Here is a 14,245-nt window from a genome sequence, read left to right as displayed (position 1 = left end):
TGATAGTTGATATGTGGGTCTTTACACTATTATCATAATTAATGTTAGAGAGTGTTGTGAAGAAGAATGGCCATGAAAGGAGTGACTATCCTAAGTGCTTGAGACTATCACAAAAAGTGAGTGTTGCAGCACTGAATCTTCCTTTGACCTTTGGGTGGTTGGGAGGGTAAATACCCATGGTGGTATATGTTGAGTGGTTGGGAGGGTAAAGACCCACATATCAACTATCTACTTTGACATACTAGGATGGTGTCCACCTAATCTAAAACATTATGGGAACTCTCTATCTGATACTAACATATACATAACATGTGCCTCTCATATAACCCTGTGTTGGCTAGGCCCCACCATAATTAGAAGATCCTAACTACTAAAAACACTAGATTCTCCCCTAAAAGGTTGTTAAGTCATATAAGACCTAGCTTGATAGCCATATAGTCTCTCATACCTAAAATATCCTTATGTTGATGATGGTCACATGTGACTACCCTATGGCCCCTACTATGTTGTAGACCTTTGTCCCTAATATTGATACTATTGGGTTTTTCTATGAAATCCTATAGTAGGTCTAAATTATCCTTTGAAGGATTGGGAGGCCTATGGACACTTTAGTCCCTTGATCGAGGTTACAAACTTCTCTCATGCCTCTTGTGTCCTCCCATGTACCTCCTTTTCCATAAGAGACTTTTCCATAGCAACCCTAAAGTCATTTGGATTGGCCATGTGTAGGAAAACTGAAATTTTGGGCTTTCCACTCCTAATGAAATAATTGACAAGTAACTTGTCTTGAATGTAATCTACAAACTACAAGAACTCCAAACACTAACTCTCATGTTGAGCCACTACGAAACCTCATTATGTAAATGGTGAAACTCATCTATTCATCTCTGTCAAAAATATTTTGAAATAGAACACACTTTGAAGCACTCAAAAATGGTATCCCATGAGAGGGTTTCCTATGTGAGTTGGTGCATTTTATCCTCCCAGTACCACAAGGTAGAAGTAAGTCCTCTCGAAAATTGCATTGCAAATTATGCCTTTAGGTTTCTCACATATAGATGCAACCCAAAGCATAAGTCCAAGCTAAGTAACCAAGACTTAGCCTCAACCCCATTTGTGGATCTTAAAAATGTAGAGGATTAGAGATGAAGCAACTCTTGAATATGATCCTTTGGCTCATGATATGTGCTTGCTATAGTCTTTACCTCTTGTATTTATGCATGATAAGGCTAGGTAATGTGTATTGATCAATCTTCTATCTCCTTTATGTGTATTTTCCAAATTCAAGGCGAACTCCTAATAAGTTCCCAAGATGCAAGTATATGCTCCTCTACTACAAGTGGATCCTCATGAGGTGTCTCTGTTATGGGTGAAAACCTATACTGTATCACACCTATCAAATTCTATACGGCTTTTAAGATTTTAGGTCCATACTCGGGCTACTCATCTTTGTGAAAACTCTCAAAGTGATATGACTCTTCTTGTCCCTCATGTGAATGTGCTCCTCTTGAAGCACTACAGCATGGATGACCCTTCCTTCCATTTCCTACACCCTATTTTCTAACCCACATCTCATAACCTTTACCTCACTTCCTATCATTATTACCTTCCATCTACCTTTCATATCCCCTATCTTAACCTCCTTTACTCTCCTACATCCTATCATAAACCTTAACCTTATACACATTTACTTTTACTTCACCTACCTAACCCCATTCCATCCTTCACATCCTTTTATCTCCCCCCCTCACTTTCCTACCTTCCAAACCCCTATCATATCCTAACTTAATCTTTCACCATTACATCCTTCATCAGTTACCTCCCTATCTTATCCTAACACACACCTCATAACCTTATACCTCGCAGCTTCCATTTTATACCACCTTCCTATCACGGTACACTTATCCTCCCTTCTAAAACATTGACAAAAAATGGCACTCGATCACTACACAGTGGTCTCACGGTCCTGCAGGTGCATGGAGTTTCTATCATAGCTAGAGCCTACGTTCAGGCCACTTCTAATGGATGTTGGATACAAGAGTGGCATAATCTATGGTTCTTCCCTATTTGATCATGCAGGTTTAGGTCATCCTGCTCCTTAATTAGAATATATTTTAAATATGGAAGTAGTGTTAATATGTTTTAGGCTTACAATTCTCATACAAAATATATCCAAACTTAATTTTATACATATTTGTTATTGAATAAATTGGAGGTTACAAAAGCTATTTCAGGTCTATGTAACTTTTCAAATAAAAAAAAGTCAATCTTCGTAACCATTATCAAATTGTTTGTTATTTAAAATGTAGTGTTTAATTAATACATGATTGCAGGATTGTTCAAGGGTTTAGGTCTTGTAAGAAATTCTTCTTTTAAATCGATCATATCATGTTACAGAAACCTCTCACCATCTCTGCTATTGGCAATTAATCTGATAAATCTACAATAAACTTTGAATCTAGATATTTAGAAAGAAAATAATATTTTTCAACACAATATCTATAGCAATGAATTGGTTGATTATACCCTACCTTTTTTCTTCAACCAGATCTTTGTAGCACCCCAATCCAGAATTGTTTCCCTCCTTGTAATGCCCCAAATTTTTTGTGATGGTAGAGGTCAATGGGACGAAGAGGCGGGAATAATGTTTATCAAATGACTTGGTCTTTTTTTTTTTTTTTAAACTCGTGGTCATCGGAATTTCAATGAACATGGGCATTTTTTCTAAAAAAACACAAATTTCATTGCCAATTCCTTCTCTGTCGAAACCAAATGTTGAATTATCATCGAAATTCCGACGAATGCGGGCATTTGAAAAAAAAATCAAATTTGGCCACAATATACCTTTTCCGTCGGAAACCTCCGTCAGAATTTTAGGCCAAATGTATTAGTGCCTTTTGTGCAATAGGATCCCAAATCTTGTATCCTTTCACACTGTAACTATATCCGATGAAGATACATTTCACAACCTTGTTCTCCAGATTTGTTCACTTCTCCTTTGGGAAATTTGCATATGCCTCATGACCAAAAACTCTAAGATGTCTCAATTAAGGCTTGTCACCTGACCATACTTCCATAGGTATTTTATCAACAAGAGTTGATGTAGGAGGCCAATTAATTAGGTAGAAATAAGTGGCAATAGCTTGAGCCCAAAACTTTTATTTTAAACCAACACCACTCAGCATACTCCTAGCCTTCTCCATTAGTGTCCTATTCTTTCTTTCTACAACTCCATTCTAGTGTCAAGAATACATCTTCTATCTATTAATAGCAAACTCTTCATAGAATCTATCAAAATCATTAGAGAAAAATTTACTTCCATTATTAGTCCCCAAATATTTTATTTTCTTTCTAGTTTGCAGCTCAACCATTGCTTTAAATTCTTTAAAATGATTGAAAACTTTAGATTTACTCTTTAAAAAGTATACCCATGTCCTTCTATTAAAATCATCAATAAATGAAACATAATATATGGATTTTCCAATGGAAGGAACATCTACAAGACCAAACACAAAAGAATGAATAAGATCCAAAACACTACAAGATTTATAAGAGCTCAAGTAAAACTGAACATGGTTTTATTTTCCATAAATGCAATGTTCACATAAATCAAAGTCAAAATTATAATCACTCAAACCTTCAACAAGGTTTTTATTTTTCAAGGTCCTTAGCCCCTTTTCTTTGATGTGGCCAAGCCTCTATTGCCATAACATAGTCTTCTCTATAGGTAGCTTTTATTCAGAAGAAAGAGCACCCTTAGGTACCCAAAATCCATGTCCATTTTTTGAAAGTGAAACCTTCAAATCTTCCAACGAACTATCCACAAATTTACTTTTTATAGAAGTGCTATTACAATCAATAGTGTATGCCTATATCTTATATAAAGTGCCAAATCTGACATCTCTAGCAATCACCATAGCACCCTTAACCATTTTATATCCTGCATCAGAAAAGATAATATGCACACCTGCATCTATTAATTTTCTCACAGATAATAAATTTTGTTTTAATCCAGGGATATGGAACACACCACTAATCTTTTTTATTCTACTATCGGGAAACTTGATTCTCACTTTACCATGACCAAAAATATCTAAATATGAATCATCACCCAAGTACACCTTACCTCCATTCAATTCTTCATATTCAAAAACTCAATCTCTATTGGTAGTCATATGAAAAGATGCACCTGAGTCAATTAACCATGCATCATTACCTACATGAGTAGCCAAATCTTTAAAGAATGCATAAGCATCTTCCTTCTTAGACTAAGTATTTGAATCAAACTTCTTCTTTTTCTTCTTTATAGTCCTTACAGATGTGTCCTGATTTACTGCAATTCCAACAAATTACTTTGGACTTTCCAAGAGATTTCAATCTCCCTCTAAGCTTGGATTTATTACACTTCTCATTCTTCTTGCCTTTTTACTTAGGTCTTCCATAAATAGTTAGGGATTTTTTTCAGAATGATGGATATCTTCCTTCACATCTCTTCTCCAAGCGAGGCACCCACCATATCTTTAGACTTCAAAACAACATAAGTAAGTTACCGATAGTCATAACAGGAGAATCCCATGAATTGGGTAAATAACAAAGCAAGATCTGACATTTCTCCTCCTCATCCATCTTGACACCAATGGATACCAATTGAGATACCAACATATTAAATGCTTCTAGGCGGTTTTTCATTTGTCTACCCTCTTCCATTCTCAAGGAATACAATTTCTTCCTCAAGAAAATATGATTCAATAAATATTTGGCTTGATACATTTCACCAAGCTTGGTCCATAGCTTCTTTGTAGAGGTCTCTTTGTGGACATTAATTATAACAAATTCTACCAAGTATAATCTGATTATACCCTTGGATTTAAAGTCCATAACATCATACTAAGTAGCCATAGTGGGATCTAAAGGTCTCAAGACATTCATGTCAACAACATCTGATAGATCTTGATCTATTATCAAATCCTCCATCTTCAACTTTCAAATCTCAAAATTACTTTCAGAAAATTTCTCCACCTCTATTCTCCTTGTCGAACTTGCCATTTGAAAATTCCTACAACAAGATCAAAAAGTATATTTTGCATATTAGTTCAAAAAACCCAACAAACCACAACTGAAACCAAAGGTAATCAAGCTTTGACACCACTTGTAAGGAAGTTAAGTAGTGAAACAAATTCCTACACTAACCTTGAGAGAATGATAATGTAAAAAAACTTACAGATCATTACAATATTTATAGAAACTTAACAAAAATAGTCATAATAGCATGCATACCACAACATAGTGATTTATGTGGGGAAAACATTTTTGGAAGAAAACTCCACACTCCAAAAGTGTTAGAATTGTGTGAATATTGTTATCATTGATACCAATCAACCAGTTTTGAACTGGATTGTGTTTTGAGGCCTGAATATTAGTCAGGATACTATGGATGTTACAGGTGTTATAATATTATATGCAATATGTATGTGTAGTTCAGATGTTGTAGTTTTGGTCAAAAGTTATTATGCAACATAGACAACTCTAGATGATGATTTTTGTGGATTCATTGATTTCTCATTGATCCTAGTATCTCGATGTTAGGAGTTCTTATTGATCTCAGTATCAGTTATGTGTCCTACTGTTAGTAGCTTTGGTGATTATCAGAAGTATCTCTTTGAGTTTTGTGTTTTGGTTTCCCTTGTTCACATGGAGTCTACCTTTTTAGAGATATTGGGCTTGATCTTAAGATAATGGATCGACATTCTTGGGTCTGGATGACTCTGCCGCTTTCCAGTAATCCCGATATATGCATTGATAATCGAAGTATGAAAAGGAAACATGTAGAAATCTTGTGGAGGTTGACATAAGCATATTGGTAATGTGTTGGGCTTGGCTGACATACTATTTGTATCTATACCCTCTGGTATATATATACTCATACATATGTAGTGGTATGAGAGATCGAATAAGTGAGTGTGAATGTGAATGTGAAGGTGAGTGATGTTCAAAAGATAGTTGAAAGTGGAGATAACAGAGTGTGTGAAGTGTAAGTTGCAGACAACAAAGGCAATTGATGATGTGGTAGTGCAGTAGCCCTTTACTAGATCTATTGTAGGACAGTTGCATAGAGATCTCTAACTGGATCTACTATAGAGTTTGAGATTTGTGATATGAGCTTAAAGTAGGAACTGATCCCATGCATTGGGAGATAAAAACCTTTTTAGTTCAATGTTTCTAGTTGTATTGAGCATTCTGATAGTTAGCCATCTTTTGTATATCTGCAGTGAGTATTCTGGTAGTGAGCCATTTTGTAATCTTGCACTGAGCCACCCCTTTGTAAACTCAAACTATAACTAGTTATATTCTCCTAAGAGAACACTCTATGGTTTTTCCCATTTGGGTTTTCCACATATAAAATATGATGTTTATCTTGTGGTTGTGTTCTTCATATCTATTCTACATTAATTGCTCTATATTAGTCAAGTGTTTTTTATAACAATTATAATTGGTGAAAAGTTTATTATTTTTGAATATATGGGAATACTGATTCACTCTCCCTCCTTCTCAGTATTTTGATGCTTTCAACCAGATCAATAATTGGTATCAAAGCTTTGGCCCCTTGTTTGGAAAGTTTAACCACTTAAGGGAGATCCGTATAGGTTGAGTCATGGCACCTATATACTTAGGATAATATTTTCAAATGGATGAAGATTTGAAGATAACTCTTGAAGATTTGGAAAGCGTTGAATCAGAGAATGAAGAATTGAAGGAAAATGTGAAGATAGAAAATGAATGTGTGCAAAAGCTAAGAGAGCAAATCTGAAAGTTCAATTTCAGACTTAAGGAGGTTAATAATCAGTTGAAATAGGTGAATGAGACTATCAAAGATCTCATGAAGAAGATTGAGGAAAGGACAAGAATGAGAAGCTCCTAAAAGACACACTAAAGATGAAGTCTAAAGAAAGTGAAAATCTTGAACAAGAGGTGAAGCACCTGAAGGCAAAGAATAAGATCCTTGACAATAGTAAGCTTCAGAAAGATCTGATTAGTATGTAGCAAGGTAATTCAGATAAAACCAGACTTAGTTTCCAAACTGGTTTGTGCCCTAATCAAAATGATAAAAAAGAAAAGAAAGAAGTCAAAGTTGAAGTAGAGCGAGAAGCCCGAAGATGAGAAGAAACCCCGAAATCAAAAACCAAATGCAAGAAGACCCGATCCGATAGTCTAATGCATAAGGGTACCCATTTTTAATGGCTATTGTTTTAAATACAATAAATTTAGATACAAGGCAGTAAACTATAGAAGCATTCAGTGTTATGGTTGCAAGATGTTTGTAAATAAAGTAAGTCTTTGTAGGAATCATTTTGTGAATCAGAATTATAATCCGGTTGTTGCAAACAAGAAGAGTTACAAATTTCATGGATGTTTTTACATTTCAAATAACTATGGACATAAGTCCAATCAATGCAGATACAAACCACACCTGGTAAGATCTGAGAGGGAGATTGTTGGTTGTTTCAAATGCAAGAAGACTAGACACTATGATAATCAATGTAGGAATGGAAATGAGGAAATTTTTTTTGAGAAGAATGTGATGAAGAATGATGAATCAAAGAAGGAAAATTTAGTCTGGAGAAAGAAGAGTGAGAACAAAGGAAGTGAGCCTGACTTTGGTGTAGGCACCTCTTCCTTTGGTAATTAAACTTTGAGCTTTGGGTTAGGAGGAGTTTTTTATCTGAAAGTGAAATCCTCTATCCTCCCCGTCTGATTGGATCATGTCAGTAACTTGACATGACAATGCTTGAGTGGTATCTAGTAATCAAAGAAATCTTGATGACATCATTGAAAAGACAGTTTTTGGCAACAAAACCCTAATCAGTATCTTTAACAAGGTAAGTATCAGCCCCTATCATTTGGCACAGTGAAAGCAATATGTCTTTAGAGGCTAAGGAGAAATTACTTTTTGATCACATTAATGGAAAGGTTATTCCCTTATTATATCATGATGGACCTTAGATCGAGTTGCTTCATTAATGATGGTCAAATTGGTGGGAAGTTTCTAGATTTCATGAGGTGGACTACCCTGCATGATTTGTGGGTGATTAATTGTATGCTCTGCCTTGGCTCTGTGTTTCTCTATTGGTATTGCAGAGTCTCTTTTTTCTCAGGCAGAGGAGGGGTTGTTGGAACTACTGAAACAATGGGGGGCAATATTAACAAGAATGATCCAACAAGCTATGAAGGTTGGAAGAAGGAATAGAAAGTGTGGAGAAGATTATAGAAAGGAGGGATAGCAGGGTATATGGAGAAACTACATGGTAAAATGGACCATGTTTCCAAACTCTTTGTTAAGGGATGGAACAAAATGAAAGTCACTCTATTTGGGCAGATGGTGAAGTTGGATGAGAATTTGGTTGTAGAGGTTATAGGGCTATCGATGGAAGGGGCCAAATTCTTCATGGACAAAAAAATCTCTAACAATGCGGTGAAAACAATTCCCAAGAATGAAGATGAAAAGGAGAGGCTTGTCAAGCACAACAAAACTTACTTCACTCCCAACCAGGTAAAAAACTTCTGGCGTAAAATGTTGAAAGTAATAATGGAATTTGTTATGGTTGATGGAAGGTTTACTAAGGTTTATAGCTACCATTTTATGTTTCTCAATAATTTTAGATATGGGAATAAGGTTTCCTTTCCTTATTATCTGATTTCTTTCCTTAATGATTGTCTAGCTGACCACATTAAGAACCCTAAGTCAAGCCCTTTGGCTCATCAGTGATTAATCCTTTTAATTTATGAGAACTTTGAAGCTAGTATTAACAAGGTGAAGGCTAGTTTGGAAGATAAATATGAGGATTACACCCCTAGTGATGGTTCTGATGACTCCGAGTCTAACGTTAAGGTCATCACCTCTACCCCCCTAAGAAGAGGGTCAAAATACCCAAGAATAACAATGATGTCTCATCGGTGGAGGAAATATCTAGTTATGAGGTGAAGCCCAAGGGGAAGGGTAAGAGGTTAATTTTGTCTGATTTTGATACGAAGGGTGAGAAACCTCCTAGATTTTCTGAAAACCAAGAATCAAAATTGATGGACTTGGACTCCCAGGACTTACATGACAAGCCTAAAATTATGCTTGATATTTTGGGAACTGCAAGAGGTGCCAGAGTTGATATGTATCGCTTCCAACATTGGGTGTTCCATGATATTAAAACTCTGCATCTCAAGCAGAGAACTACCTTAGCTAAGCTGGAAAGGGTTGAAGGGGTTGTGGAGAAAGAGGGCTAGGCAAGAATTAAGGACAAGAGAAAAGGATGTGCTCCAAAGATAAATGAGTGTGTCTTGTGGAAAGAAGATGAAAAAATAATGATGTTGGGGTTCCTTTAGAAAAATGGTGAGGCTATTGAGCTTTTTAAGAATAGATATGATGAAAAGTTTGGGGAGATTAGCCTAAAAAATGCAGAAAATTGAGACCGCTCTCAAGAAGATCATTGAGAATAGTCTGGCTATGCTGAGAGTTTCTACTACAAACATGTCAATAATGGTGGCTAGATTGGAGAAGATGCACAATGATAGGAACTTTGTGGATTTGGAGATGGATGTTGGGGTCTCTAGCTCCAAGGATATCCCTTGCTCTATGAGGAGGTCCAGACAAAGCACCAAGGCTATGGAGGCACCTATGCCTTAGGATCTTCTCAGCCTCAAGGAAGTTGCAAAGACCATGATGATTCTAGAGAAAGAGGCTACTGATAGTCTCAATATTTTCATGTAACTGGTTGTCTTTTTTGTTACTATGTTCGCCGACACCTCGTTGGTTTTTTGTTGTTCTTTCCTTTGGCTGTTGTGTCTCTATTGTCCTTATCTCTTGTATCCTGTTATGTTTCTTTGTTGTTAACCTTGGTCCAATTTCTTTAATGATCTATCTTTAGATTATGATGTAAGGGGTTTCAGGTCCTCTCAAAACCTATTTTTGCTTAATCAAAAACAAGATAAGTATCAATTTTTGAGTTCATTTCTTACACATCAATTATTTTCTTGAGAATATTGAGAATAGTAGTAGAGCAGTAAGAGAGTGAGAAACAACAAAAATCATGCAGGGAAAATTAATCATCGAATTATCTAGTAGCGAGGAATTTCAATCTGTGGACAAGGTGCTCCTTGATGAGTTTATCATGGAAAAGATTAGAGTTATTGAAGCAAGTTTGAAAGATGATGAATTGCGAAAGGTCAAAGAATTGGAAGGCAAAGGTCTAAATCTATGGACCAAATTCCCCTGGTTTGATAATTCAAAGGTTTTTAGAGGAATTATTATCCATGTGCGAGATAATTGCATCATATTGGATAAAACCTATCAAATCATGAAGGAAATCATTTCTAGAGTCACCGACTTGTGCGACAATGGAGAAGTTTTGACAAAGAAGTCGAACTTGAACATAGAAGTGGAAGACCCAATTGGTGTAAAGGGTGATCAAAGAGCTCTAATCATTAACACAATCATCAACCCCATGGTGAGGTATCTTGCTTATGGCATCTCTAATAAAATCTATTTCTAAAATAGGGAAGGAGCCACCTTGGCTATTGTGGTATATATTTCACATATGATTTAATGGAGAACATATCATTCCACTTGTGTGAATTTTTGAAAGAATTATTCTTTGAAAATATTATGATGATAAAAAAGAAGAATTATACTTTCCAGTTTGGATCATTGCTTGCGAGTTTGGTTATGTATTGTTCAGAATCCATTTTGGCAAAAGATAATGTGATTTGGGAGTCTGGTGTTCCTATTGCAAGACAAATATTTAGATATTTGAACAATTTGGCTAACAAAATTTGCAATGGTTAGTTCAAATCATTTATGGATATGTAGAGAGTTGTCTTGGTTTTTGTGTCTTTCTCTTTTGGTTCTAGAGATTGATCCTTTGGAAAGAAGAAAAGGAGACAATCAGTTCCTATTGGTATTTCAAAGTCAAAGAGGAGCAAGATGAAGAATGTCATGGTAATTGAATATCTGGAATCCCTTGCAGTTAAAGGATTTTCGAATGCTGGTGAGCAAGAAGCTGGAGACATAGATGATGGGTCTGATTTTCTAAAACTGGTTGACAGTGTAGATGGAATTCAAAATATTGGTGTGAAATAGCTGACCTCAGGTGAGTCAGAAAAAATTGAGAGCATTCTAATGAAGCATTTGATTTTGAACAATATTAGTCTAGAAGATATCAATAATCTTCTTTTGAAGTGTTTGAGTTGTGTCCTAAAAGAAAAAATGTTTGTGCAGGAAAAAGGCCTAGATATGCAGAGACTACTGAGTGAATGTATTGATGCACAAAATAACTTATCAACATGTATAGAGGAATTCAGAGATTGTATCCACAGTGCTAGCAAAGTCTATATATATTGTATCTCTTGGTCGACAACTGCTGTGAAGCACAAAGGTAAGATTGATGCTATTGAAGAACTAACAAGTCTAGGCAAGTCTTTTGATTTTTTGAATGATAAGGATGGTGAGTAGAGGAAAAGAGTCAATTCTCTTCAACCTGAGCTCCTTCTATTGCAAAGGTAGAATGAAGACTTTGTGAGTATGTTTTGGAAGGTTAAGGAAATTATTGAAGCTAAACTAGAGCACTCTTTAGCATTGCTCGATAACACAATTGAGTATGAGCAGAATCCAACTACTCTAAATAATTTCTCAAATTCGGTTGATCTATTGGTTGAGTTCAAAAGTCTTTCAATGAGTATCAAACTAGCTATACATTATTGGGAAGTTCTTATTCCTGATCTGAATGAAAAGTACAAGCTTATATTTTCGAAGAAGAGCAACTGAAAGTTTCTTTATGTAAGGTTCAGTTTTTTTTGACAATTTTGTATATATCTATTATTTTCTTTTTTCATCAAAGACATCCTTTTTCCTTCATGTCAAAAGGGGGAGAAAGGAATTCAAGGAATGTGGTTTGGAGGAATTGCATGAGTTAGTGGGAGTTGTGCAATTATGTTTTGACAATGTTTTGCCATCAATGACAAAGGGGGAGATTGAGGGACTTCTGTGAATAATGTTGTCATTGATGTCAAACAAGTCATCCAGTTTTGGACCAGACAGTGTTTTGAGGCCTAGATATTAGTCAAGATATTATGGATGTTATAGATGTTATAATATTGTATGCAGTATGTATGTGGATTTTAGATGTTGCAGTTTTGGTCATAAGTTATTATGCAACATGGAAAACTCTGGATAATGATTTTTGTGGATTCATTGAGTTCTCATTGATCCTAATATCTTAGTGTTAGGAGTTCTTATTGATCTCAATATCATTTATGTGTCCTATTATTAGTAGCTTTGGTAATTATGAGAAGTATCTCTTTGAGTTTTGTGTTGTAGTTTCCTTGATTCGTGTGGAGTCCACCTTTTTTGAGATATTGGGCTTGATCTTGAGATAATGGGTCAGTATTCTTGGGTCAGGATGATCCTTCCCCTTTCCAGTAATCTAGGTATATGCATTGATAATCAGAGTATGAAAAGGAAGCATGAAGAAATCTTGTGGAGGCCAACATGAGCATATTGGTAACATGTTGGGCTTGGGTGACATACTATTTTGTATGTATACCCTTTGGTATATATATACTCATACATATGTATGTTGGACACAAAGGATCACTTAGAGGGGGGTGAATCAGTGATATAAACTCTTTTTCAAATTTGAGAAATACCAGTACAATATAAAACTAACAAAAGGGTAGACTGGTTAATTAAACAATGCAAACTAAGTGTGTAGCAACAATAGAAGTTGAATCAATATCACACACACACAAAAATCATCACATAACACCAGATGTACGAGGAAAATCCAATGTGGGAAAAACCTTGGTGAGAATATCTGTTGGAGATCTTTTGCTCCAATCTAGCCTCATAATGAAAAAACTTGATTACAAATTTTAGGGCACCAACCTAAGGAGCACCAACCCCTATACAATTGATAGGCTACAACCTAAAGGAGCTACAACCCCTACTCTAAGAACCTACTCATTGAAAACAATATGAAAATTCAGATACACAAATGAGATCCCTACTGCAAATGAAGTTTTGCAACTCCTCAAAGCTTTGCACTACCAGTTTCTATCTTACTGGTTTGTGTTAACTCAACACACACTGCAACTTAGCCTTTCTCCCTGTTCTAACTCTGCTAAATCTTATCTCCCTCTGTTCTACTAAATTCAACTCACACTTGGTCACTCTCTATCATGTACTGCTTCTTCTGGTTTGGTACCTCTGCATTCTATACTCACTTTGTCGGTTTGTTCCTTACACTGATTTACCCTACTTCTCCTTACTGGTATAATATTCACTCACAAACACTTCAGAGGTTTATCTTTTTGGCTCTCAGACAACAATTTCACTCTATCCTTCACCCTTTAACAACAACAACTATTTGTCTTAGGTCGCCATATTTACACTAAAGCTTTCCCACCAAAAACCAATTCAAACAGAGGGTGGCTAGGGTTTCCCTCCATTGATCAAATCTTCATCAAATTTGATCTGATCTACCTTGGATCACTCACCTGCTTTGGAAGGATAAATCACCACACATTTTTTATCTGTCCAATGCATGTTTGCTAAAATAGCAAACCTAACCCTATTTTTCGACCTTGAAACCAGTCGACACATTTATGATCCAGTTGTTTCTTGTTCGAGGTTATCATGCAATATGATTTCATGCTTTTATCATGATGCCAACAACCACCTAATCTTCCTTTGTTGTCCATCCTTCATCGAGCTGCAAACACTTGCAATCAATCCATGATTTTTCTAATCACATTAAATGTCAACTTGTCACACCTACCACGCCTTAACGATGCACACACCGAACTTATCCTTTTGGCCAACTATCATCCACCTATCAAACATGTCGGCAATCAATCCACAGACATTGAGTCGGTTCATGCTCATTAATTTGACAAAATTCCATACCGATTCAAGCCCTTACCTGTAAAACCTTCTCCTACTGCTATCTAGAAGCATGCTCTACACCAGTAGCTCAACTTCACGTCTGGTGGTTTGTGATCTCTTTGACAATCTGCCTCTTCATCACAAACATTATCATAAACAAACAACCAACCTACATACTGGTTACAACTTGTCATGCCAACACACAACTTCATATCACCTCTTACCGATGATGTCATTTACAATCTCAATACTTGCTTGTCTTCCATGCCTTCATACTAGTTTTGTCTTCATTTTAATCTTCCTTATGCTAGATACATC

The sequence above is a fragment of the Cryptomeria japonica genome, chromosome 2 (genome assembly GCF_030272615.1).
Source record: "Cryptomeria japonica chromosome 2, Sugi_1.0, whole genome shotgun sequence".
Lineage (NCBI taxonomy): Eukaryota > Viridiplantae > Streptophyta > Pinopsida > Cupressales > Cupressaceae > Cryptomeria > Cryptomeria japonica.
The sequence above is the reverse complement of the archived record's forward strand: the minus strand, read 5'-3'. Positions refer to the sequence as shown.